This window comes from Macaca mulatta, chromosome 9 (genome assembly GCF_049350105.2).
Source record: "Macaca mulatta isolate MMU2019108-1 chromosome 9, T2T-MMU8v2.0, whole genome shotgun sequence".
NCBI classification, from domain to species: domain Eukaryota; kingdom Metazoa; phylum Chordata; class Mammalia; order Primates; family Cercopithecidae; genus Macaca; species Macaca mulatta.
The window spans coordinates 112,039,751-112,066,772 of record NC_133414.1 but is presented as its reverse complement, the minus strand read 5'-3'; the positions used below and the strand labels follow the sequence as shown (position 1 = coordinate 112,066,772).

At 43.1% G+C, this 27,022-nt stretch overlaps 1 protein-coding gene and 1 long non-coding RNA gene across 6 annotated transcripts in view; one reads left to right on the top strand and one right to left on the bottom strand.

Moving 5' to 3' along the window:
- Positions 1-5,193: 5,193 nt before the first annotated feature.
- On the bottom strand, positions 5,194-17,074 carry LOC144331259 (uncharacterized). The gene is made up of 3 exons (XR_013398267.1): positions 17,029-17,074; positions 15,859-15,937; positions 5,194-6,649 (listed from the first exon to the last, which is right to left on the bottom strand). It is a non-coding gene; the product is annotated as an uncharacterized LOC144331259 (long non-coding RNA).
- The window catches only part of DNMBP (dynamin binding protein), a 122,058-nt gene continuing 100,849 nt past the window's right edge, over positions 5,814-27,022 (top strand). For 4 of the 5 annotated variants that reach the window (XR_013398249.1, XM_077947199.1, XM_077947200.1 and 1 more), the window contains exon 1: positions 5,814-6,059. The gene's annotated coding sequence lies outside the window, so the exon portion shown is untranslated. The remainder of the gene's footprint in view (positions 6,060-27,022) is intronic. The other variant, XM_077947209.1, reaches the window with a different exon arrangement.

Here is a 27,022-nt window from a genome sequence, read left to right as displayed (position 1 = left end):
CAGCTTTGATTAGTTTCAGCAGCTTGCTACTCTCATCTGCTTGCCATTGCAAGCAACAGCTTATGGCTGTGACATGGTGCATTGTGGGAGGAAGCCAGAGGGAGCTGCCTTTGATATGGGGCCAAGCCATGCCAAACTGTTAGTTCATGGTGCAGCCCCTCATAACCATGATAGAACTTCACTTACAGTATATCCTGACAGGTTGGATTTCAGTTCAGACAAGAGATCAAAGGATGACACACCCAAATAGTTTTAATCGATTAGATGAATCAAAATGTGAATTGAGCCATTCTGTGTTTTGGTTTATTGAGGATTATTCAGGGGGGAAAAACAATATACTTTTTAGTTTTAATATGACATATACAGATATAATCCTTGTTGTTAACAAGGCAGTTCCACACACATTTATCTCTTTTGGTTCTTTTCATTTCAGTCCCTTCAGTTGGGGATATTTTAATCATGTCTCAATACATCACCTTATCACAAAAATCAATTTCTTTACCATGGCTCACTAAGCCAGGAATGACCTACATACGGTTTGTTAGATGGTTATTATTCAGCCGGGCACGGTGGCTCATGCTTGTAATCCCAGCACTTTGGGAGGCTGAGGAGGGTGGATCACCTGAGGTCAGGAGTTCAAGACCAACCTGGCCAACATGATGAAACCCCATCTCTACTAAAAGTAGAAAAATTGGTCCAGTGTGGTGGCGCATGCCTGTAGTCCCAGTTACCTGGGAGGCTGAAGCAGGAGAATCACTTGAATCCGGGAGGCAGAGGTTGCAGTGAACTAAGATTGCACAAACTACTGCACCCCGGCCTGGGCGACAGAGTGAGACTCCATCTCAAAAAAAAGAAAAAAAATATATAGTTATTATTATTATTAAGAGACAGGGTCTTGCTATCTTGCCGAGGCTGGAGTGCAGTGGCTATTCACAGGCACAATCATAATGTGCTGCAATCTCGAACTCCTGGGCTCAAGTGAGCCTTTCACCTCACCCTCCAGAGTAGCTGGGATTACAGATGCGTGGCACTGCACCCGGCCCTGTTTGTTTTCTAATTTCGTCTCATAAAACTGCCTCCCTTGTTCACATGGCTTCTTTTGTGTTTCTGAAACTTACTAGATGGCTTTCTACTTCAAGACTTTGCACCTGCAGTTTCTCCTGCCTGAAGAGCTCTTTACATGGCTGATTCTCTCTGTTTTTGAGACGGGGTTTCACTCTGTCACCCAGGGTGGAGTGCAGTGATGCCATCACGGCTCACTGCAGATCGTGGGACTACAGGCTTGAGCCACCATATCCGGCTTGATTCTTTCTCATTATTCAAGTTTCAGGTAAATGTTACATCCCCAGAGGGGATTTCCCCAACTATCTCTATATTCAGAAAAGGTTCTCATCCCTCACTTTGGCCTTTATCAGCCTAGATTCCTTATCTAAACCACATGACATAGAAGCTGTGTGGAGCGAATTGTTTTCTTAGTTCTTTCAAGGACTGAGTATAACTTGTGCCGTTCTGGTTGCTGTTGGGGTCAGGTGAACTTCTTCTTTGCCCTCTGAAGTTTTGCTGAAAAATCAAGTCACAAAAGGCAGATTAATTGGAGAAAAGGCACACACATCTGTTTGACAATAGTGTTATGTGACACAGAAGACCAACCCCTCAATGGGGTACAGAAGCTTATGGACCATCTTGAGGCTACAGAAAAAATGGTGGCTTTGGATGCTGGCAAAACAGGTTATGGGAGGGCAAAGAAGAGGAATTCTACTGAGGGCAATAAATGATTAGTAGGGACAATTCAATGAACTTGAGGAACGCAGAATGGTCTGGGACAAAGTCTATTGGGCCCACAGACCAGATAATGGTTTGTGGTAAAAGTCTGTCCAGGTTTATTGACAGACTTTGGTCTTCCCTCTTGCAATATGGGTTCAGTTAATCAAAACTCAGGAAAAGGACTAGAGATAATTGTTTTATTCTTTGGTAGGTCAGGACTTTGGACAGATAAGGAAACTTCAGAGAATACGATGCTTTGGGAGAGACAGTGAAGAGGCGCAGGTGCGGGGAGGTTGAAAGGGATCTTGAGGGTGCTTTTTCAGCTCAACATGTACAAAGCACCATATTTTACGATATTAGTTTCTTTTTTTTTTTTTTTTTTTGAGACGGAGTCTCGCTCTGTCGCTGGGGCTGGAGCGCAGTGGCCGGATCTCAGCTCACTGCAAGCTCCGCCTCCTGGGTTTACGCCATTCTCCTGCCTCAGCCTCCTGTGTAGCTGGGACTACAGGCACCCGCCACCTCGCCCGGCTAGTTTTTTGTATTTTTTTTAGTAGAGACGGGGTTTCACCGTGTTCGCCAGGATGGTCTCGATCTCCTGACCTCGTGATCCGCCCGTCTCGGCCTCCCAAAGTGCTGGGATTACAGGCTTGAGCCACCGCGCCCGGCCTACGATATTAGTTTCTAAGCCCCAACATTGCATAGGAGAGAAGTTAACTCATTACATACAACAAGTGCTTAGGGCACTAGGCTTTAATTCTCTATGATCCAATCTATCACATCAGTTGGTTTGTTTCCTTCATAACACTCAACTACACCCCATGATTATCTGGATTATCATGTTTATTTCTTTATTGTCTGTTACTCTACTCTAGAATGTGAGTTCCATGAAGGCAAGGATCTTGTCTGTGTTGGTCAGGCTGAATGCCAAACACCTAGCATGATGCCTGTTGCATCACAAGTGTACAGTAAGAATTCAATGATGAATGAAAAGTATAAAACCACCTTTGCAAAAATCATAACTGAGGAACTTATGAAGTGAAAGAAATTAGACCTAACTGACCCCATCTTGCTTCTAATTAAGTTGTCCTTGTTCATTCCTGGGCATAGGCCGAACTAACTTTGGGAAAGAATTCACTTCATGACTCTGAAACAAAATTGATAATAGCCCTTTCCCAAAAAGACCCCCTTCTTGCCTGGGGGCCAGTGTGCCTTTGCAGGACTAACAAATTAGCTACAAGATTAGAAATGACTGTTTAAGGCCAGGAGCAGTGGCTCACACCTGCAATCCCAGCACTTTGGGAGACTGAGGTGGGTGGATCACTTGAGGTCAGGAGTTTGAAACCAGCCTGGCCAACAATGTGAAACCTCATCTCTACTAAAAATACAAAAATTAGCTGGGCGTGGTGGTGGGTGCTTGTAATTTCAGCTACTAGGGAGGCTGAGGCACGAGAATCGCTTGAACTTGGGAGGTGAGCCGAGATTGCACCACTGCACTCCAGCCTGAGCCGTAGACTGAAACTCCATCTCAAAAAAAAAAAAAAAGAAAGAAAGAAATTACAGTTTAGGGGTCATGCAGCCTCTGACTCCAAGAGCCTGAACCTCCCCAAATTGTTCCTGGGATAACATCACTATTGCAAAACCTAAGATCGGTGTTTGAGCTATTTTGCAGACCCTGCACTTGATGGATCCGCTGATACCACCCAGACCGGTAATCTGGCTCAACCAGTTCTGCATTGCACCCGGGAGCAGAAAACAGCAGGAAAACCTCCTTTTGACCCCCTATGTTTCCATCTCCAACCTGACCAATCAGCACTCCCCACTTCCCAAGACCCTACCAGCCAAATTATCTTTAAAAACTCTGATCCCCACAGGGTCAGGAGATGGAGACAATCCTGGCTAACACGGTGAAACCCCGTCTCTACTAAAAAAATGCAAAAAAAATTAGCCAGGCATGGTGGCAGGTGCCTGTAGTCCCAGCTACTCGGGAGGCTGAGGCAGGAGAATGGTGTGAACCCGGGAGGCGGAGCTTGCAGTAAGCTGAGATTGTGCCACTGCACTCCAGCCTGGGTGACAGAGTGAGACTCCGTTTCCAAAAACAAAAAACAAAAAACTCTGATCCCCAGGCCAGGCACCGTGGCTCATGCCTGTAATCCCAGTACTTTGGGAGGCCGAGGAGGGTGGATCACCTGAGTTCAAGAGTTCAAGACCAGCCTGACCAACATGGCGAAAAAAAAAAAAAGTAAAATGAAATGCTTGATTTTTCATCTGAATTTCATATGCCATACTTGACTCCAAACAACATTAGAAAGCTATATCCACAGAAAACAAAATTGTAGGCAACTGAATAATAAGTTGTTATTATTATTTTGGCTAATAACATTATCCAAAAATAAAGACAATATATTTGCAATGTTAATTACTTTCTTGAGGAAAGAAAAGTCACTTGTTTTAAAGTATTTATTTATTTATTTGAGATCGAGTCTCGCTCTGTCACCAGGCTGGAGTACAGCGGCGCGATCTCAGCTCACTGCAACCTCTACCTCCTGGGTTCAAGCGATTCTCCTGCCTCAGCCTCCCAAGTAGCTGGGACTACAGGCACACGCCACCATGCCCAGCTAATTTATTTTCAGTAGAGACGGGGTTTCACCATGTTGGCCAGGATGGTCTCGTTCTCTTGACCTGGTGATCTGCTGAAAAGACACTGTTTTACAGGCAAATGAAGCATTTGCTAAGAATTTTAATGCATCTCAGAACATTGATATTTTACTATAAAATATTCTTTTTACAGTGTTAACATGCTTCAAAAAGCAAAGGAAAAAAACAGTATGGTGGTTTCTCAAAAAATTAAGCATAGAATTACCATATGACCTTTTTGGGTATATACCCAAAAGGATTGAAAGTAGGGGCTCAGATATTTGTACACCCATGTTCATTGCAGCATTATTCACCATAGCCAAAAGGTACAAACAACCGAAATGTCCATTGAAAGATAGGATAAACCAAAGATGTTATATCAATTGAGTATTATTCAGCCTTCAAAAGGAACAATGTTCTAACGCATGCTACAACATGGGTGAACCTTGAAGACGTTATGCTAGGTGAAATAAGCCATTCACAAAAGGACAATATTGTATGATCCCACTTATATGAGGTATCCAGAGTAATCATAGAGACAGAAAGTAGAATGATGGTTACTAGGGGCCGGAGAATGAAGAGTTAGTGTTTAATGCATACAATTTCAGTTTGGGAGGATGAAAAAGTTCTGGAACTGGATGGTGGTGGTGGTTGCAGAACAATGTGAATGTACTTAATGCCACTGAACTGTATACTTAAAAAGGATTAAAATGGTAAATTTCATGTGATGTATATTTAACCACAAGTTTTTAAAAAGCAAAGGAAAGGAGAAACTATATGCAGTATGGGGTCAGATTTGTGAAATATTTATTTTTGTTGTGCATGCACAGTGATAGACTCGCCGCCTTCTTCAGAATCCCCTAGGGAGATCCCAGAAACGTGAGGCGCAGCAATTCCAGCAACATAGTCAAGCTGTGTAACTTCGTGATCTTTAACAAACAACGGGAGTACTGCGGGGATTCAGAAACTGAGTGGGAGGAGTTCTCTCAGCCCTGCCCAGTTCTTGCTTTCTGTCATTTCTTGCTCTCAAATTCTCAAAGATGTCCTGAGAGACTTTCCTCAGAAAAAACTGGGACAGATAGAGGCGAACCCCAGCCAGTATTTTGTGGCATAATAAGGGAAACTGCCTAGGGGTAGCAAAGAGGACAGCATCACACGCAGACAGGAATCGAGTTGGACTTCTCTGAATGGAATTTTGACTTTTTTCTAGGTTGGAGGGTGGTGTCGAGGGTGGGGGAACAGCAAGAGGGGAGGAACAGCAAGCTGGGGCTGCACGTAGGACTGCGTGAGGCAGAGGCTGGACGAGCCGTGTCGGCGCGCCGCGGCGGGAGCGGGCCCCCGTGCCTCAGTTTCCCCGGTGGCGTTCTGGGAGCGTTGTCCCTCTGCTGCCGCGAGGCGAGCAGGGCCGGGCTGGCCGCCAGGGGGCGCGAGCGCGGGGGCGGGCGCCGGGAGGTGGGCGCTCGTGCAGCGGAGCTTGGCGCCCCCGGTGCCGCGCGGACCGCGCCGGCAGAGGCGGAAGCCTGGGCGGGAGGCGGAGCGGCGCGCTGACTCACACGGGATCGACCCGCCCGCCGCTTCCAGGGGCGGAGGTGACAGCGGGCCGGGGACGGGCGGCTGCAACTGCCTGCCGCGCCGAGGGACCGTCGGGCGGTCGAAAGCAGGTCAGAGGCTAGGCTAGGCCAGGCCGGGGCCGGACGGGGGCCGGGCGGGGAGCGGGGGTTGCGGTCCGGGGCCGCGGGTGGAGGGGACCCGCACCCCGAGAGACGTGCCGCGCCGCGCGGTTAGGCCTGCATCGGCCCGTTCCCCGCGGCGGCGCTGCGCTCGGTGGGTCGGGAGCCAGCGAGGGACAGTGGGGCGCCGCGGGCCCCCTCGCACTCCTGGAGTCCCCAGGAGTTGGAAGGGCGGTCAGAGCGATGCGAACGTGGGCTTTTCAAGCGGTGTCAAGCCCAGGGCTCTTTCACTGCACCGCCCTGCCACTCCGGCAATGAGGCGGAATTTTGAGAGCTGGAAAAATAATTCAGCATTAGTCCACCCGCCTTATTTTACAGATGCTCAGAGCCTTACGGCACAGGAGGCAGTAATTCTGTGTCAGGGAGACAGGGACGTTCCGAAGCAAGGATTAGACCTGTTCCTCTGGAGATGCAGCTTTGGTGATGGTGGAGTTTTGCAGAAACCCGCGGACACCCGCGTTCCTGCTGCAGGCACAGATGTCCACCGGGCATCAGTATCTCAAAGGGTGGTGATGCTGTCCCTTGAATAAAGGAATATTGAGGTTACCAAACAGGCCAATGAGAAGTATAGACTTAAAATTTAAGTGCAAAAACAACTTTAAATGTAATGTCATTATTACTGCCTGTCTCATTTGTACTGTAATGAAGGGTAAATATTTTTGGCACTCACTTATTCTGGAATATTGGTAGAATCTCCATCAGACCTTTAGGTCTGTTTTATAGTAATTCTTTTACACTAATATGAAGATCTTGTATTAAAACACTTTCATAACCAGTGATGCTGTAGTATGTGGCAGGCGAGTGGTAACGCTAATATTTAGGGTTTGAGCAGAGTCTAGCTCTGCTTGTTTGCATAGCTGAGTTAAAGGGATGAGCAGGACTGATTAATCTATAGTGGTTTTTGCTAGACTGAAGTACCTGACGGCATTCGGGGATCATTTCTCAGTTGGTGTTGCGTTTATTACTTTCACAGCATGAATACAGTCATGGTGATCAGCAAGTTAGTTTATTCTTTACCCATTTTTCTCTAAAATATTGAATTAAAGGATCTCTAAGGTCTTCTCTGTCTCCAGAGTTCTCCGATTTTACATGTTAACTTGAAACACGTCACTCATTGTGACAAAAATATTTTAAGAAGAGAAATTTTTTAGAATTCTGCATAATGAGGCATAGCGAATCTTCAAATTCATTATTCTCAGCTCTCTCAGTCACTTTATCAGGGTTGGGCTAAAATAAGTGAAAAGTGACTTTTCAAATTGCAGATACTTACGTGTTAAATTCACTTAAATTCAGAGACCAATGGAGTGATTTGTGGAGGGTGGAGAGTAGCTCAAGTCTAGCTTGGGAATGGGGTTGGTGCGGTGCCACTGATAACTTTTGCAATAGGCCAAGAACATTCTGACTCAGAGAATGTGATAAGTTGACTTTTACACAGTGTTCGTATTGTGTATTTTTTCGGTTGAGATAATAATCTTCATAAACGGTTTGTTTAAATATGTACCAGTTATTTATGTGTCTTGCAGCCCCAAGGCAAAACATTTCCCTTCTCTATGTTCCATCAATCTCTGCCTCTTTTCTGGCTCGTGACTTCAGGTGATCCGCCTGCCTCAGCCTCCCAAAGTGCTGGGATGACAGGCGTGAGCCACCAAGCCCAGCTTTTGGCTTATTTCTAGGTTTAGTATTCTGTTGTTTCTAGAGTCAGCTAATGGATTACCTACAACATGGTGTTATTACGAGATTATCTCCTGTGAAATTCTGGAATGTGCTTGATCATCTGCCAAAGCATCCTTAGAATTCATTGAGAATACTTCTGGAAAGTTTTGCAACACCAATTCAATTAATATGAAATCGTTTCTTATTATACCCACTCTGGGAAACGTCTGAATAAGCTTGAAAGATTGGTTAATTTAGTCTTGTTGGTCAGGAGTTAATTATGAGATATTAGTTTCTTGCCTGGAAAGGCAGAAAGTTCTTAAGTAGCAGCAGTAAAATGAGCTCTTTAATGAAAGAGCCGTTAAACAAACCAAGGTGTTAACTTTTAGTTGTGTACTTTATCCTCCCTGCTATGAAAGGCAGCTGTGGGAGGTGAAATAGAGTAGCTAAAATGTATTATTTCATTTTTAGATTTCTAGGTCTTCTGACTGAAGGGCGTGACCACCAAGAACTGAACCAGCACTTGAGGGCAGGCACATAGGGCATTGCGCGAGGAGTCTGAAGGCATGGCTTTTGGTCCTTACCTGTTTATTCACTGAACACATTCTCACTGAGCACCTGTGTGTGCTGAGATGGTGGGCACCTGTGTGTGCCGGGAGGGGGAACACCTGTGTGTGCCGTGGGGGCACCTGTGTGTGCCGGGGTTGTGTATGCTGTGGGTGCTGGGAGGGGGAACCAGTTTGAACAAAACAGACAAAGCCCTTGTGGAACAGACACATTCTAATAGCGTGGAGACAGACAAATATGTGAATGAATAGGTCAAAGGATCATAATGCTATGGAGAAATTTAGAGTCAGGAAAGGGTAAGAGTGTGTGTTTCTGTGTGTGTATGTGTATGTGTGGTAGGGGATTTACTTTTTATATAGAGGGGTCAGATAAAGCCTCTACTGAGAAAACTCTTTTTTTGGAGACAGAGTCTTGCTCTGTCACCCAGGCTGGAGTGTAGTGGTGTGATCACAGCTCACTGTAGCCTCAACCTCCTGGGCTCATGCAATCCTCCCATCTCAGCCTCCTGAGTAGCTGGGACTACAGGCTTGTATCACCACACCGGGCCAATGTTTGTATTTTTAGTAGACATGGGGTTTCACTATGTTGCCCAGGCTGGTCTGGAACTCCTGGCCTCGAGCGATCCACTCACCTTGGCCTCCCAAAGTGCTGGGATTACAGGCCTGAGCCACCACACCTGGCCTAATTCGTGATTGGAGACTGGAAGGAAATGAAGTGAGCCAGAGGCAGTGGGATGAGCAGGTTCCAAACCCTGGTACAGGAGCATGCTTGGTGTGTGAGGGGTGGCAAGGTCATGGTGGCCGGTCAGTATAGATGTGGGTTGGGGGAGGTGGCAGCAGATGAGAGTGGGTGGGAGTGAGTGTAGGTCATTGTAAGGATTTTGGCCTTTACACTGAGTGAGGGGGAAGCCATTAGAGAGCTTTGAACAGTGAGGTAGATGATGACTTATGTTATAAAAGGATCACTCTGGCTGCTGGGTTGAGACTAGACAGGAGGAGGACAAGGGCCGAATCAGGGAGACCTTTTCAAGCTAGAGCTGTGTGAGTCACACCATAATTCTTCCCTGAGTCTTTGTTTCCTCATCTGTAAAATAACTGGGCCCCCTCTCGCTCAAGAATTTTAAGTTTTCAAGTAGTGCAGGGTATTATTTCTACAGGGAGGCAAGAGGATTGCGTAGGAAGAGGTTCTGAAAGTAAATCGCTTCAGATGACCTGAAAACTTGACACCAACCTGCCTATAGCTGAATCATCCCAAATCAGGAGGTAATCAGGCCTTTTTCAGTCAGGTTGTCAGGTCATGAGAACAAAAACACTGTTTCGTAAATATTCTCTGCTGATCCCTTTTGTACTTTGCTGATCCCTGAATTTTCCCTTCCTGATTGAAAAAGGATGAAAAGCTGTTACTCATCAACAGAACTGGCACCCAGAGTAGCTTTTGTTGTTTGGAAAATTGGGAACTTTGGGGAAGGAAACAATTCTGTGTTTATTGTAGGCCATTCGAGTTTTTCTTTTGTAACACGCAAGGAGTCTAAAAGATTGGTTTTGTTTTAGAATTCCTTGTCCCAGTCATCTCATACCTCACAGGTGTTCATTCTTAATGCATTGCACGTGTTTCCTTTTGTTTACGTAGGAGCTTGCAAGTGGGAATGTTTGTTTTATGTGTATGTATCTTGATTTATAATGCTTTAATTCATTTTCCTCTATGTAGTGTTTTCTGCTTTTTTTTTTTTTTTTTTTTTTTTTTTTGAGACTTTTGAGACAAGAGTCTTACTCTGTTGCCCAGGCTGGAGTGCAGTGGTGAAATACCGGCTCACTGCAACCTCCACCTCCTGGGTTCAAGCCATTATCCTGCCTCAGCCTCTTGAGTAGTTGAGATTACAGTCATGTGCCACCATGCCCAGCTAATTTTTTTGTATTTTAGTAGAGATAGGGTTTCACCACGTTGGCCAGGCTGGTCTCAAACTCCTGACCTCAGGTGATCCACCTGCCTTGGCCTCCCAAAGTACTGGGATTACAGGTGTGAACCACCATGCCAGGCCTCTAAGTAGTGTTTTTAAGATCTATCCATATTGTTACGTGTCTAATTCTCTGCTTTGGAATGCTGTGTTATACCCCGTGCTGTGTGCATCCATTGGTTTTTCTTTATCTGGTCTCTGTGTCGTGAATGGATACTCAAGTTGTTCCTACTCCCTAACACCATAAATATTGCTGCAGTGAATATCTTCCTACATATCCACTTACAAAGTTATATAATATTTCTGTGGAATTGCTGGATTATAGGCTTGCAGGGACTGAATTTGATTAAATAGTGCCAGATGCCTCTCCACAGTGGCTGCCCCAGTCTCTGTGCCTCTGGAAGTATTAATATTTGAGGACTCCTGTGTCCTCATGTCCCACCAGCAGTCACCTCTTTCCAGCTCTCCATGTTTTTCAGTCTTGTAAGCACAAAGTGATATCTTGTTTTATATTTCTTTGATGACTAGTGATTTTGAGTATCTCTTATACAGATAGCTTCCTCTGTAAATCGCTTATTCATGTCTTTGGCATTTTCTGTTGGAGTTGATACCTATTTTGTTGCTGTTGACTTGCAGAAGTGATTTTATAATATAGGTATTCCCTGTTATGTTTAGACTTTGCAGATGTCTTCTCATTTGGGCATCTTGTCATTTGGTGATCAAATCTTCTCATTTGGTTCTCATTTGGTCTTTGCCATCCTTTGATCAAGAAGTATTTTTAATTTTGATGTAATCAGATAGATAAATTCTTTGACTTGTGGTTTATGGTTTTAGAGTTTTGTTTAAGGAACTCTTCCTGAACCCTAGGTCATATCTATGTCTTTAATCTCTCTAGGGCCCACATTTTCATGTGTTAGATAGGAATCCAGCCCTATTTTTCTCCATTTAATGACCCAGTTTTTCTAATAACATATCAACAAAATACATGCTTTCCTCTATGAAATTATATCTCTTTCTCATTTATGGTTTCCATGGATACACTTGTCTGGCCCTAAGCCTTTATTTTGTTGCATTAGTCTGTCAGTTCTTACTTCATTTTTTTTATTGCTCTGATTTTATTACAGTGACTTTGTGGTGTGTCCTAATGACTGGCACAGCAAACCATCCATCGTAAAGTTTATTTAGCTCTTCCTGGACCAATATTTATTTTTTCCATATAAAATTTGGAATAAGTTTACAAGGCTACCCAAACATCATATATACATACATACATATATACATACATATTTATATATATATTTTTTTTCTTTTGAGACCTTGGGTCACTCTGTTACCCAGGCTGGAGTGCAGTGGCACCGTCATGGCTCAGTGCAGCCTCAATCTTCCAGCTCAGGTGATCCTCCCATCCCAGCCTTCCGAGTAGCTGAGACCACAGGCATGTGCTACCATCCCTGGCTAATTTTTTTTTTTTTTTTGGTAATTTTTTTAGAGATAGGGTCTCCCTATGTTGCCCAGCCCAGTCTTGAACTCCCGGGCTCCAGCAATCCTCCTGCCTTGGCCTCCCAAAGTGCTTGGATTACAGGCACGAGCCACTGTGCCTGGCCAAAAAATTATATTTTTGAGGAATTTTTATTGGAGTTTATTGAGTTTATAAATTATTCGAGGAGAGTTGGCATCTTTTTTTAATTTAATTTTATTTATTTTTATTTCTGTTTTTGTGTGCCATGTTGCTTTTTTTTTTTTTTTTTTAAGACAGGGTCTCTCTCTGTTGCCCAGGCTGGAGTACAGTGGTGTGATCATAGCTCACTGTAGCCTCCACACCCAGCTAAATATTTTTCTAAGTTTTTTGTTGTTGTAGTTGTTGTTTTAATAGAGATGAGGTCTCACTCTGTTGCCCTGGCTGGTCTTTAACTCCTGGCCTCAAATGGTCTTCCCACCTCAAAGTGTGCTGGGATTACAAGTGTGAGCCACTGAAATAGTAACTCATTCCATCCAAGAGCATATAATGTGTCTTTCCATTTATTCAGCTCATTTTTCTTGACATTTTTATAATTTTGGAAATAGTTTAAAACTAACAGAAGAGTCCTGAGAGTATGTTTTCTTTGTATGCTTTTTCCCCTGACCCTTTTAATTGTAGACATCATGTCCCTTTAGTCTCTAAATACATGCTTCATCAGTTCATTTTTAAGTTCTTTATTAGAGCTTTAAAGTTTTCTTCATAAAGGTCTATAAGGGGCTGGGCATGGTGGCTCATGCCTGTAATCCCAGCACTTTGGGAGGCCAAGGCAGGCAGCTCACTTGAGGTTAGGAGTTCAAGACCAGCCTGGCCAACATGGTGAAACCCCCATCTCTACCAAAAATATAAAAAATTAGCTGGTGTGGTGGCACACACCTGTAATCACAGCTACTCAGGAGCCTGAGGCAGGAGAATTGCTTCCAGTTAGTTATTGGTAATTTAAGAAAAATCGTATTGATTATGTTAAGCTGATCTTGTATCTAACAACCCTACTTCACTGTCTTTTTTTTTTTTTTTTTTTTTTTTTTTTGAGACGGAGTCACTCTGTCGCCCAGGCTGGAGTGCAGTGGCATGATCTCTACTCATTGCAACCTCTGCCTCACAGGTACAAGCAATTCTCCTGTCTCAGCCTCTAGAGTAGCTGGGACTACAGGTGCATTCCACCACGCCCGGCTAATTTTGTTTTTTTAGTAGAGATGGGGTTTCACCACATTGGTCAGGCTGGTCTCGAACTCCTGACCTCAGGTAATCCACCTGCCTCAGCCTCCCAAAGTGCTGGGATTACAGGCGTGAACCACCACACCCAGCCGCTTCACTGTCTTATTCAACTAGTTTATTGATTTGTTTGTGTTTATTTTTTCTTTTTCTGGTAATCCTACCCTTTGAAAACAGTAGTAACTTGGTTGCTTCTTTCCCGTTCTTTCTTTTTTTTTTTCTTCCTTTTTTTTTTTTTTTTTTTTCCCGAGATGAAGTCTCACTCTAGCTCGATCTCTGCTTACTGCAACCTCCGCCTCCCGGGTTCAAGCGATTCTCCTGCCTCAGCCTCCCGAGTAGCTGGGGCTACCATTGTGTGCCACCATACCTGGCTAATTTTTTTTTGTATTTTTAGTAGAGATGGAGTTTTACATGTTAGCCAGGATGGTCTTGATCTGACCTCGTGATCCACCTGCCTTGGCCTCCCAAAATGCTGGGATTACAGGCGTGAGCCACCGTGCCCAGCCCTTTCCCGTTCTTATACTTCTTATTTGTTTTTCTTTCCTTACAGCGTTGGCCACAACTTCCAGAACTGTGTCAAAACAGCTGCTACACTAATGGGCATCTTTGTCTTATTCTCAGTCTTAAAAAGAATGAGTCTGAAGATTTTCTATTTCATATAATGTTTGTTTTAGGTTTTGTATATAACCTTTATCAAGTTTTAAGGTATTACCCTCAATCCTAGTTTACTGAGAGTTTTCATCATAAATAGGTATTAAGCCTTACCAAGTACTTTTTCAGGATCTTCCTTGAGCAACTAAGATGGCATCAGGAAGGTTGTATACCAAAATCCTAACCCTATGCTGACTTTGTTTCAAGCAGAAGATATTTATGAACACTACTTATATAATTTATGGAAAGCATCCCAAGATTCCAGTACAAGTTTATTTCACCATTAGGTCAGCGTTTTTCCTCCTGGCATTAAGAGTCAGAATTTAAATAGCTGATGTGAAGAATGAGAGAAAGAGCTATACTCAGGATGATAACTTTTGTTGTCAGCATGATTGTAAATATAAGATATGTAAAATTATAGTTTCCTTACTCTGAGGATCAGTCTTTACTCCAGGTATAAATCTTACTAAATTATATCTCAAGAAATATTGAGATGGCTCCTCAGTAGAGCCATAGATAGCTGTTCAGCAGCACTAACTGCTAGGATGTTGGGCAGTGAAATCTCGTGGCCAGTTCTTCTCTTTCTTTTTCTTTCTTTTTAGACTAGCCATTTTTTCCTAATTGTAGAACTTATACCTCTTTATCATAGAACATTTGTAAAATATAGAAAAGCAAATCTATCATCCTGCCTTTTAGCACCAACCCCTGTTAAAATGTTGGTTATTTCTCTGTCTCTGTTTTTTTTTTTTTGGGAGTGGAGGAGGAGAGGGCACTTAAAATTGCACCATGTAATTTTGTATCACCCCTCCTTTTTCAGGGCTAGATCATTAACTCATGTTCATTTTGCTTTGATTGACCCTCTGGGGGAAAAATCAATAGAAAACTTATAATTAACTTGTAGCAGTGGGGTGATAGCTTGCTCCTCTCTTGGAACAGGTTATGCCTGAGGGAGCCTCCGGGCATGAACAGCCCAGAGTCATTGTCAGAACTTGGAGCAATCCTAGCCCTAAGTCCAGCAGACCAAAAACTAGCTTAAGGGTGTGGAGGGGAGAAGTAGTACTTTTGAAGTCTCATTGCTTCAGTTCAGTCCCCCAAGTTGTCACCTTCCTTGTCTAGATCACACTTGCTTTCATCTTTCAGAAAATAAATAGAATGGAGAAAATGGTCATTTGTTTTCTTTTGACTTTGAAATAAAACCTAGCACGGGCCGGGTGCAGTGGCTCACACCTGTAATCCTGGCATTTTGGGAGGCCAAGGCAGGCAGATCACTTGAGCTCGGGAGTTTGAGACCAGCCTAGACAACATGGCGAAACCCCATCTCTACCAAAAAATACAAAAACTAGCTGGGCATGATGGCATGTGCCTGTAGTCCTAGCGACTCGGGATGCTGAGGTGGGAGAATTGCTTGAGCCCGGCAGGTGAAGGTTGCAGTGAGTTGTGCTTGCAACACTGCACTCCAGCCTGGGCGACAGAGTGAGACCCTGTCTCAAAAAAAAAAAAAAAAAAAAAAAGAGAAGAGACAACAAAACCCCATCACAATTGTTGTGTTTCCCTAATCACTTTTTGCCAGTGTGGAAGTGACAGAATTCATAGGTGAACATCCCTATGGTGAGGAGATTCAGTGTCTACCTGCCTTCCTTTGTCACTCTCCATCCTTTTTTTTTTGAGACAGAGTCTTGCTCTGTTTCCCAGGCTGGAGTGCAGTGGTGCCGTCTTGGCTCACTGCAACCTCCGCCTCCTGGGTTCAAGCAGTTCTACTGCCTCAGCCTCCCGAGTAGCTGGGATTACAGGCATGCATCACCACACCTGGCTAATTTTTGTATTTTTAGTAGAGGTGGGGTTTCACCAGGTTGGCCAGGCTGGTCTCAAACTCCTACCTCGTTATCTGCCTGTCTCGGCCTTCCAAAGTGCTGGGATTACAGGCGTGAGCCACTGTGCCCAGCCCTTTTTTTTTTTTTTTCCCCAATGTCCTTTGGTGTTGAAACTGAAATTCTCCATTCCTGTACCTTGCTCTGTATTTTTGTTTTTGTTTTTTTTTTGACATAACAGGTGTCACTTTCTAAAACACGATGGTCTGCCATCCCAATTCCTCAAGGAGAAAATTCTTCAAGGGCAGGAATCTTTGTTTTGTTCTCTGTTCATAACCCAAGCCCACCTCGAACAGTGCCTGGTACCTGATGTGCCCTCGACAGATGAATCTATAAGATGAATCAACCTGTAAAGAAGCCACGCTGTGATCCAGAGAAGGGCCATCTAAGGGGAGAGGAGTGAGAGAAGAAGGCTCTCTTAGCTTCCTTTCAATGCATAGGTTCAGCAGGCTAGCAGAATCCCCATTTTTGTCTTTGACATTGCAAGTGAAACCGTCCACCCAGACACACAGAAATTAGCTCTCTGCATCTGTTCTAGCCCCTCCTGCGGAGGCTGCATTTTCCCGAAAGTAGCATGTGAATGTTTGTGTTGCTGACAAACACGTGGACTGGGAGAAAATAATCAGCGCTGACATTCTAGCCGTGGGTCTGGGCCCAGCGTGCATTCTGCATTGTTTTCATGAGGTGATTCTCTTAGGATAAATGAGCAAGCCTCATCAGCAGAAAATGTTGCAATGGATGTGCCGAGTTATGCTTACCTCCCCAGCGTCACACCCCAGGTCCTCCTGCTTTCTAGTTGGTTCTTTCCTCCCCTCTCGTGCAGTGTGGAAACTTTAGCTTTTCTGTCATTTCTGAACAATAAGTATTCGGAACAGTAAGTATTCTAATCTGGTTCAGAATTGTCATGATGAACAGTTATGCCTTGCATACCTGATCACTGTTTTCCAAAGCAAGGCTTCAAATTATATTAATAGCACTATATAAAATGCTTTAAAAAAAAAAAAGCTGCCACAAATACAACATAATGGTGTCCTTGAGGCCAGTGTCACACACCCAGTCTATCCTGTAGAGGCCATTGCTTGGCTCATATTCCTGAAATACCACTTTCGTTTATTATTCTACTGCCTGACACTTACCAGTGCCTACCACCTCCCCCAGTAAATTTTAAACTCTGCTGCCTGCCTAGCCCTCAAGTCTGGCCCAAATCCACTTATATAAAGTAGTCCCTGCTTATGCACAGGGGATACATTCCAAGACCTCCAGTAAATGCCTGAAACTGTGGATAGCACCAACCGTATATATACTATGTATTTTCCTATGCATACATGCCTGCGATCAAGTTTAATTTATAAATTAGGCGCAGTAAGAGATTAACAACAATAATAACAAAATGGAATACTTATAACTCTCTATTGTAATAAAAGCTATGTGAAAGTGGGCTCTTTTGCTATCAAAATGTCTTAGTACTGTACTCACCTATTTTCAGACCGCAGTTGACCGTAGGTAACTGAAACTGTGGAAAGTGAAACCATGGATAAGGTGGGGACTACCGTGTGTAACAACAACAATAATGTAAAAACAGCAGCTCATATTTTAGCTAGCTACCATACTAAATGCATTGTCATTTAATCATAAAATGATTTTATGAGGAAGGTACTGTTAGAATCTTCATTTTATAGTTGGAGAAACTAAGGTACGGATTATAAGAAACTTGCCCTAAAGTTATACCACTGTTAAGTGATAGAATTAGAATTCAAACTCGTGTCTGTTTACCTCCAAAGCCCGTGATCTTAACCATCTTGCCATAGTGGGCTCCAGGTAAACGAGTGCCTGAAGACAGTGAGTGACTTGTACAGTCCAGCAGTTAATGAGATTGTCCTTTTTCAGGGTATGCGAGACTAACTCACCAGCACTCGGTTAGCTGTGGAGGGAAGGGAGGATTCTGTCTGGAGCTGGAACTGCTCAGGGAGCCCCTCCCTGGATTCTGCACTGACAGCTGCAGACAGAAACCACATGGCACCTCAGAAAGGAGAAAGCTTTGAAATCATCCAGGTAGCATTCTTTGATTTTTCAATCCTTTTCATAATAAAATAGTATTTAAAATGTACAAAAATGAATAAAGAATAATACATCTGATGTCCATGTATTCAACACTCAATTTAAAATCTAGAAAGCTGACTTGGTTTCTATATTCCATCTCCCTTTGCCGTTTTATAGATCTTTTGGTTCTAATGACTTAAAGAAAAAAAAGGATTCTCTTTTATTTACATATGACAACAATACCATTATTGTCACCCCCTAAAACAGCAGTAATTCCTTAATGTAATCAAGAGTCTAGTCAATGTTCACAATTTCCCACTTACCTCATTTTTCCTTAAACAATTTATTTGTTTGAATCAGGGTTCAAGAAAAGTACATGTATTTAGTTAATGTGTTTCTTTGTTTTTTTTTTTTTGAGACGTTTTGAGACAGAGTCTCACTCTCATCCAAGCTGGAGTGCAGTGGTGTGATCTTGGCTTACTGCAACCTTCGCCTCCCGGGCTCAAGCGATTCTCCCACATCAGCCTCCTGAGTAGCTGGCATTACAGGCGTGTGCCACTTTACCCAGCTAATTTTTGTAGTGTAGTAGAGATGGGGTTTCACCATGTTGCCCAGGGTGGTTTTGAACTCCTGAGTTCGGGCAATCCGCCACCTCGGCCTCCCAAAATGTTGGGATTACAGGCGTGAGCCACTGCACCCAGCCGTTAATGTGTTTCTTAAATGGCTTTTGATTTATGCTTTTCCTTTTTTTTTTGAAATGGAGTCTTGCTCTGTCGCCAGGCTGGAGTGCAGTGGCACGATCATGGCTCATTGCAACCTCTGCCTCCTGGGTTCAAACGATTCTCCTACCTCAGCCTCCCGAGTAGCTGGGAATACAGGCACGTGCCACCACACCCGGCTAATTTTTTGTATTTTTAGTAGAGATGGGGTTTCACTGTGTTAGCCAGGATGGTCTCGATCTCCTGACCTCGTGATTCACCCACCTTGGCCTCCCAAAGTGCTGGGATTACAAGTGTGAGCCACCACGTCTGCTTTTTTTTTTTTGAGATGGAGTCTCACTTTGTTGCTCAGGCTAGAGTGCAGTGGCATGATCTCAGCTCACTGCAGCCTTTGCCTCCTGGGTTCAAGCGATTCTTGTGCCCCACCCTCCCAAGTAGCTTGAATTATAGGTGTGAGCCACCATGCCCAGAATAGAGACATGGTTTTGCCATGTTGCCCACACTAGTCTCGAACTCCTGAGCTCAAGTGATCCGCCTGCCTCAGCCTTCCAAAGTGCTGGGATTACAGGCGTGAACCACTGCATCTGGCCTCCTTTTTTAAATTTAAATTTTTTGCTTGCAATTTATTTGTTGAAGAAACTGATTGTATATTCTCCAGAATTTCCCACATTCTGGACTTTTTCAGGGTCTCTGATATAACTTTGCTGTTGTCTCTGTAGTGAGTTAACTTACCCTTTAATCTGTTGGTCACTGCAGGAGGTTCCAAGTTATTCAGGCCTCCATAAATAGAAGGGATTCACTGGACCTCGTAGTTTGGTCTGGCCCCAAGGTCATTTCTGAGGAGTCTTTCAAAATGTTCCAGGTGTCAGGGAATGACATTATCAACAGCAGGCCATCTCTAGTAGAAAACATTCTGCTTCAGAAGGAATTTTACAACTGCTATGTGGAAAGGCATTTTCATGTTCCCTAGAGTTAGGGGAGAAAATCGTTAAGAGAATAAGCACCCTGGTTTTCTTCTTTTAGACAGTGCTTGTTGCTTTAAGGATTTCTGGGGCTCAGTGCCAGAAACTCCTTGGGATATTATTGTCTTACAGTTTAGATCTGCTTATCAGGAAACATCTGAGAATCCCTAGAGGGTCAGGGAAGAGGAGGAGGATGAGTTTACATTAAAACCAGACTTTGTTAGTGCCTGTTAGAGTCCCGTATTTTTGAGCAGCTATATGGGCTGTGGAACATAACGCTCATCCATATGTTTTGCAAGCCCATAGTTTTAATTACTTGTTCTTTTTGCTACCAGTGTCTAGATGTTTTTCAATAATTACAATATCTGGACTGCTGTGGACACGAAGAAATCCAGTTTTGTTGTATTTTTCTTTTAGTGTTGCTGCCTTGACCTACTAGTCAGCTGTGATAGTTCTGCGGGGTAGTGAGGCAGTATTAAAGTGAAAAGAATGAAAATTGTTGAAGTATGCAGCTGTGTTTGGATTTATTTAGTGATTTGAAGGGTATAAGAATAAAGTATCTCAATGTCACTATTTTCATTTAAAGTCAAATGGTTAATAAGTCAAGACTAAAAATCTAAACTAGAAAAAGACATTCAATAAATTTATTATAATCCTACTTAATACTTTTATTAGTATTTTACTAGCTGGTTATTTTAAGTAAGGATTTTGCTTTGATTAAAGACATTAAAAACAGTAAGTTGTGAAAATCTTTTGGGTTGAATTTTTAAAATAAATTTAGTTGGAGTCTCACTTTGTTACCCAGGCTGGATTGCAGTGGTGCAATTTCGGCTCACTGCAACCTCAGCCTCCCGGTTTCAAGTGATCCTCATGTCTCAGCCTCCTGAGTAGCTGGGATTACAGGTGGGTGCCTCCATGCCTGGCCAATTTTTTATTTTTGGTAGAGACAGGGTTTCACCATTTTGGCCAGGCTGGTCTCAAACTTCTGACCTCAGGTGATCCACCTGCCTCGGCCTCCCAAAGTTCTGGGATTACAGGCGTGAGCCACTGTGCCTGGCGACATGCTTTTAACATAGGATTTGGGTTGAATTTTACCAGTATGTTCAAACTTTATTCTTGTATACCATAGGTGGGATTCAGGCTTGGTGAATATTCTCTTCTTATGATTCCAAATGTTTAAAAATTAAAATATAATTATTATTCACAGTAAGTGTTAATCAGAGGTGATTTGCTAGTTTACTGATTGTTTTCCCTGCAGTGATCAGCTGACAGTAAAAATAGCACTTCATGTTCACAAGTGTTCACAGGTAGCAATAATACATACAGGAGATAAGTATTTGAAAAGCAGTCTGTAAATGTAATTGTACTGTAATGTGTCCACGTGGCCTTGCAGAGAACTGCCCATTGTAGATCAATGCCCACTGTGCCTGACATGTGGCAGCACCTGGGTGACTCCACTGTCCCTTCTTGAAGACAGACGTGCTTATTATTGTTGCAACAGTCACTGGCCCCAAAACACAAAGGCAGTCAGACAGTGTTTATATAGTTGCTCTTCCAGATTAAGTTTTTCACATTCTTATAGAATAGTCTGTCTCTCTGTGTGTTCACTTTTATTTCCGTCCATCATAAGACACAGGTGCTCCAAGTCAAATATCTGCAACCGCTCAGGCCCACCAGCACTTCGAAGCTCACCCCATGAAATGCCCCCAACAAGCCTCTTTGGTCATGACTTAAACAAAATTGGATGTCTTTTTCCTAGATTCCCCTGCCAGTATTTTGGTGAGGCTAGAGCTTAGTGTATATGGTAGGTAGAGGGTGTCAAGAAATGAGGTCAAACTTGTATGCAGGGACTAGCTCATGACAAGCTTTGTATGATCTGCACACAAGTTTTAGACACTTCCTACAAGTGATGGATGGGGAGCCTTAGAGGAACTTCAAGCAGTAAAGATGGATAAGATTTCGGTTTTGGCCAGGTGCCGTGATCATGCCTGTAATCTCAGCACTTCAGGAGGCTATGGTGGATGGATGGCTTGAGCCCAGGAAGAGACCAGCCAGGGCAACACAGGGAAATCCATCTCTACAAAAAATACAAAAATTAACTGAGCGTGGTGGTACACGTCTATTGTCCCAGCTACTCGGGAGGCTGAGATGGGAGGATTGCTTAAGACTGGGAGGTCAAGGCTGCAGTGAGCTGTCATTGCACCACTGCACTCCAGTCTGGGCAACAGAGTGAGACTGTCTCAAAAAAAAAAAAAAAAAAAAAAATTTGTTTTCAGGCTGGGCACATTGGCGCATGCCCAGCTACTTGGGAGGCTGAGGCTGGAGGATCACTTGAGGAGTTTGAGTCCAGCCTGGGCAACACAGCAAGACTCTGTCTCTTTAAACAAACAAACAAAACCAGTTTTAAGAAGATAATCCTAGTTGGGTGTGGAAAATAGGACAAAGGCAGATAAGACTGGTAGGCAGCCATTTAGGAAGGGATTGCAGGAGCCCCATAGAAAAGATGGTGAGAATCATAGTTTGATGTGTTTAAAGGATTTAACAGTAATGCCAATGTTTTTCCTAGAAGTACAGGATATGTTTTAGAAGAGTCAGTAAATTGATTTCATATCCCTCTTCTGTTTCTGGAAGGCATTTGGCAAAAGCTTTCTTGGACCCATATGCAGGGATTTCATTTATACACTTCTGCCAAATCCTTGTGGGTCTGCTGTGAAGACACAGCTCATTTAGAGCTCAGAGTAGAGGGGCACGTCAATTGCATTGTCCTCGTGACCAGTAACCACAGAGTCACATTACTCCCCCTTCCTCTCAAGAAGACAGCAGCAGTTTTGAGAAGCTGGCCCTGACCGGAGCCTGCTGCCTCATCCCTATTATTTATGTTCCCCTCCGCCTGGGTGATGATGGTCATCATTGTCATCACCTGCTGTTGTCATCACTGTTCTCATTGCTGACATTTACTGAGTATTGTATGTACCATTTGCTAGGAAATGTATTAAATGTTTTACCTACATTATCAAATTTAATCCTTATACACCCTATGAAATAAATTACGGTTGTTATCTTCCATTACAGATGAGGAAATTAAAGTTCAGAGGGGTTTAAGTAACTTGCCCAAGGTCACATAGCTTGATAAATGGCAGAGCCAGAAATTGAAACTAAATTCTCTCTGACTGGAGTCTGGGCTCTTAACTGTTATGTAGTTATTACTTAATACAATGTAGTAGCAAATATGACTTCTGTTTTTAAATTTGCTCTTTTTTGTGGCATCACCCGCCCAGTGAAAGTTCACTTAATCAAACACTGTGTTTGTTACCTACCCTTCATGCCCATCCTATAACAGGCATAAAACACATGTTTAAAATATCTATTAAAACATGAAGTGCAGGAAAAACTTTGTAGGGGAGGGGAGGTGGGTGTGAGTGGCAGAATAGGGAAGCTATTTAAATTTCTAGCTTTTTTCCAGGCAGAGTATTCATGTATGCCTTCTCTATTTTTTTTTCTACCTTCACAGTTTTTTTTTTTTTAAAGACAGGGTCTTGCTCTGTTGCCCAGGCTGGAATGCAGTGGCACGATCATAGCTCACTGCAGCCTCAAATCTCTCAGTCTTAAGCGATCCTTCCCACCTCAGCCTCCCAAGTAGCTATTACTACAGGTGCACACCACCACGCCCAGCTAATTTTCTATAAATTTTTGTAGAGACAGTCTCACTATGTTGCCCAGACTGGTCTTGAACCCCTGGCCTCAAGTGATCCAACCCCCTTGGCCTCCTAAAATGCTGGGATTACAGACATGAGCCAACAAGCCTGGCCTGCCTTCACTATTTTGTGTGAAGTATAGAGATTTCAGAAAGAGGAGAGACACTTACTTTTAAAAATCGAGATACAATTCACATACCATAAAATTCACCTTTTTAAAGTATATAATTTAGTGGTTTTTAGTATATCCACAAAGTTGTACACCCATTCACCACTAATTCCAGAGCATTTTCATTACCCCCAAAAGAAACCTCATACCTAGTAGCAGTCAGTGCTCATTTTCCATTCCTGAGACATTCATTTTCGAACATATTAAATACCAAAATACATCCCCATGCTATGAAAAAGGTTTTGGGAGTGTCTATCCACAATTCCCCTCTCTTTAATGCAGATAATGATAATAGCTGACACTTGTGTAATGCTTACTATTTGTGAGGTACTATTTTTCGTGCTTTAGATATATTAATTTCATTACAACCCTATGAGCAGGTTTTATTTTTATGTTGAGTCTTTATTTTTATTTTTATGTTGAATCAGGATCTTGCTGTGTAGCCCAGATTAGAGGGTGCAGTCACCACTCACTGCAGCCTTGACCTCCTGGGCTCAAGTGATCCTCCTACTTTAGCCTCCTGACTAGCTGGGGCTGCAGTTGCATGCCACCATGCCCAGCTAATTTTTGTATTTTCTGTAGAGATGAGATTTCGCCATGTTGCCCAGGCTGGTCTTGAAACTCGTAGACTCAAGCAATCTACCTGCCTCAGCCTCCCAGAGTGCTGGGATTATAGGCGTGAGCCACCTTACCCAGTCAGGTTCTATTATTAAACCCATTTTACAGATAAGAAAGTTAAGACACAGAGAAGTAACTTGCTCCAAAGAAGCAAGTAAGTAATTAAGTAGTTGTTCTAATAAAAAGTTAAGCACTTGCTGTAATAAGGGATGGAGCTGGCATATAGATCTCGGCAGTCTGGCTCTATAGTCTGTGCTCTTAACTATTACATTTTATTTTGTTTTGTTTTTGAGACAGGATATTGCTCTGTCGCCCAGGCTGGAGTGCAGTGGTGTGATCTGAGCTCGCTGCAGCTTCAACATCCTGGATTCAAGCAGTCCTCCCACTTTAGCCTCCCAAGTAGCTGAGACAATAGGCACATGCCACCTCACCTGCCCAATTTTCGGATTTTTTGTTTTAGAGATAGGATCTCACTATGTTGCCCAGGCTGGTCTTGAACTCCTGAGCTCAAGCCATCTGCCCCTCTCAGCCTCCCAGAGTGGTGAGATTACAGGCATGTGCCACTGCTCCCAGCTTAATTTACATATGCTTTAAGCTGATCATATTTCTATTTTAAAATGATATGAAGACCTTGAAAACATTGTGCTAAGAAGCCAATCACAAAAGACCACATATTGTATGATTCCATTTACATGAAATGTCCCAAATAGGCAAATCTATATATAAAGTAGATTAGTGTTTGCCTAGGGCTGGAGAGAGGGGATGTTGTGGGGAAATGGGAAGTGACTGCTGGTGAGTATAAAATTTCTCATACCGGCTGCGGTGGCTCACGCCTGTAATCCCAGCACTTTGGGAGGCTGAGGCGGGTGGATCATGAGGTCAGGAGTTCGAGACCACCCTGGCCAACAGTGAAACTCTGTCTCTACTAAAAATACAAAAATCAGCCGGGCATGGTGGCATGTGCCTGTTGTCCCAGCTACTCAGGAGGCTGAGGCAGGAGAATCACTTGAACCCGGGAGGCGGAGGTTGCAGTGAGCCAAGATCGCGCCACTGCACTCTAGCTTGGGCAACAGAGTGAGACTTCATCTCAAAAAAAAAAAAAAAATTATTTATGAGGTGTTGAAGTTCTAAAATTGATAGTGATAACGGTCATACAACTCTGAATATGCTAAAAACTCATTGTACACTTTAAGTGGGTGAATTGTATAGTATATGAATTATGTCTCAATAAACCTGTTTTTAAAAAATGATATGAAGAGAAACAACCAGAATAATGATGTTCCTTAGAATATCTTTGCCTTCACCTGGAAAAAGATATATATATATGTGTGTGTGTGTGTGTGTGTGTGTGTGTGTGTGTGTGTGAATAAAATAGACAAAAAGAATCCCTGCCCTGTAGGACATACAGGAAACAGGGATGGATCCAAAAGATAATAGTTAACTCAGATGATAAGAGTTATGTGTGGGTTTAATAGAAGACTGGGGTACATAGCAGTTTAGCTGATCTGAGCTTGACTAGGTTGAATCCTATAGTCTTCCATTTGAGTTCAAGTCCGTTTTTTCTTTTTCTTTTTTTTTTTTTTCTTGAGACAGAGTTTCGCTTTTGTTGCCCAGGCTGGAGTGCAGTGGTGTGATCTCGGCTCACTGCAACCTCCATGTCCCAGGTTCAAGTGATTCTCCTGCCTCAGTCTCCCAAATATCTGGGGTCACAGGTGCCCACCACCCCACCTGGCTAATTTTTGTATTTTTAATAGAGATGGGGTTTCACCACGTTGGCCAGGCTGGTCTCGAATTCCTGACCGCAGGTGATCCACCTGCCTCGGCCTCCCGAAGTGCTGGGATTACAGGTGTGAGCCACTGCGTCCGGCCTCAAGTCTGTTTTTTCTTGTCTTCATTCTGGGGCCCAGGCTAAAGAGCCAGGGGCTTTCAGGGCATGTCTTCTAATGGCAGATTACAGGAGCACCAGAGGACAGGCCAAACCATAAAATAATGGCTGAAAGCCTGTGCTTATGCCATCTCCACGTCCTACCAAAATGTGACAGGGAAACATACTCTGCCTGTAGTGGAAGGCACTGCATAGTTACACAGTAAAGGGTATGGATATGTAATTCTATATTTGTATAGTATTAATGATATACATTATTATACACATATAATTACACATCTTGTAAAGATATAATTCCTACAAGAGAGTGAAGATTATTGAATAGCAGTTCAGTCAACTAGAGTATATATTATAAGGATAAGAAGTAGCTGAACAACGTTTGAATATAGAGGTGAATGGATATGGGTATAGAAAGGGCTAAACGTTGGCTGGGTGCAGTGGCTCGCGCCTGTAATCTCAGGAAGTCTGAGGCGGACGAATCACTGGAGATCAGGAGTTTGAGACGAGCCTGACCAACATAGTAAAACCCCATCTCTACTAAAAATACAAAAATTAGCCGGGTGGAGTGGTAGGCACCTGTGACCCCAGATATTTGGGAGACTGAGGCAGGAGAGTCACTTGAACCCAGGAGGCAGAGGTTGCAGTGAGCCGAGATCGTAACCACTGCACTCCAGCCTGGGTCACAGAGCAAGACTCTGTCCCAAAAAAAAAAAAAAAAAAAAAAATTGTCAGGCATATCAAGATATTGCTAGAGGAGTGGAGACAAATTGTGAATTATGGGTGGTTAAATGATGCAGTGATCTTTGTCTTGTTTCAGTGTTGCTAGTAGGAATTCTAATTCATAACACTACGATGTAAAGATATTAGATATTTACTTATCTAAATCTCATTTTACCTGTTCTAAGCTCCCCTCTACCTGGCTATTGGAAAACTTAATTTTAGGCATCATTGGAGCCCTTCTTCCTTTCCTGTACCCAGTGGGCCAGGCACGAACAGAGCAAGTTTAACCCTTATATGCAACTCTGACAAGGACATTTAAAGAAAAGAGAGTTATAGACTAATAACCCTTGAGAGCATAGGTGTAAGAATCTGTAACAAAAAAGTACCAAACTGAAAATTGAAGTCTGTAAAGAGGATAATACATCATAAGCAAGTAGAATTTATCCCAGGAATGCAAGGTTGATTTAACGTTGAAATTTATGACATCAGAATAAAGGGGAAAAATGGTCATCTCATTGGATGCAGGAAAAGCATTTGATAAAATTCTCATTAGATGCAGGAAAAGCATTTGATAAAATTCAAGAACTATTCATGATTTTTTTTTTTTAAGCAAAACAAAATGCTGCAGAACTGGAGTGAAGTCGTGAACTATTTCCCCCGCC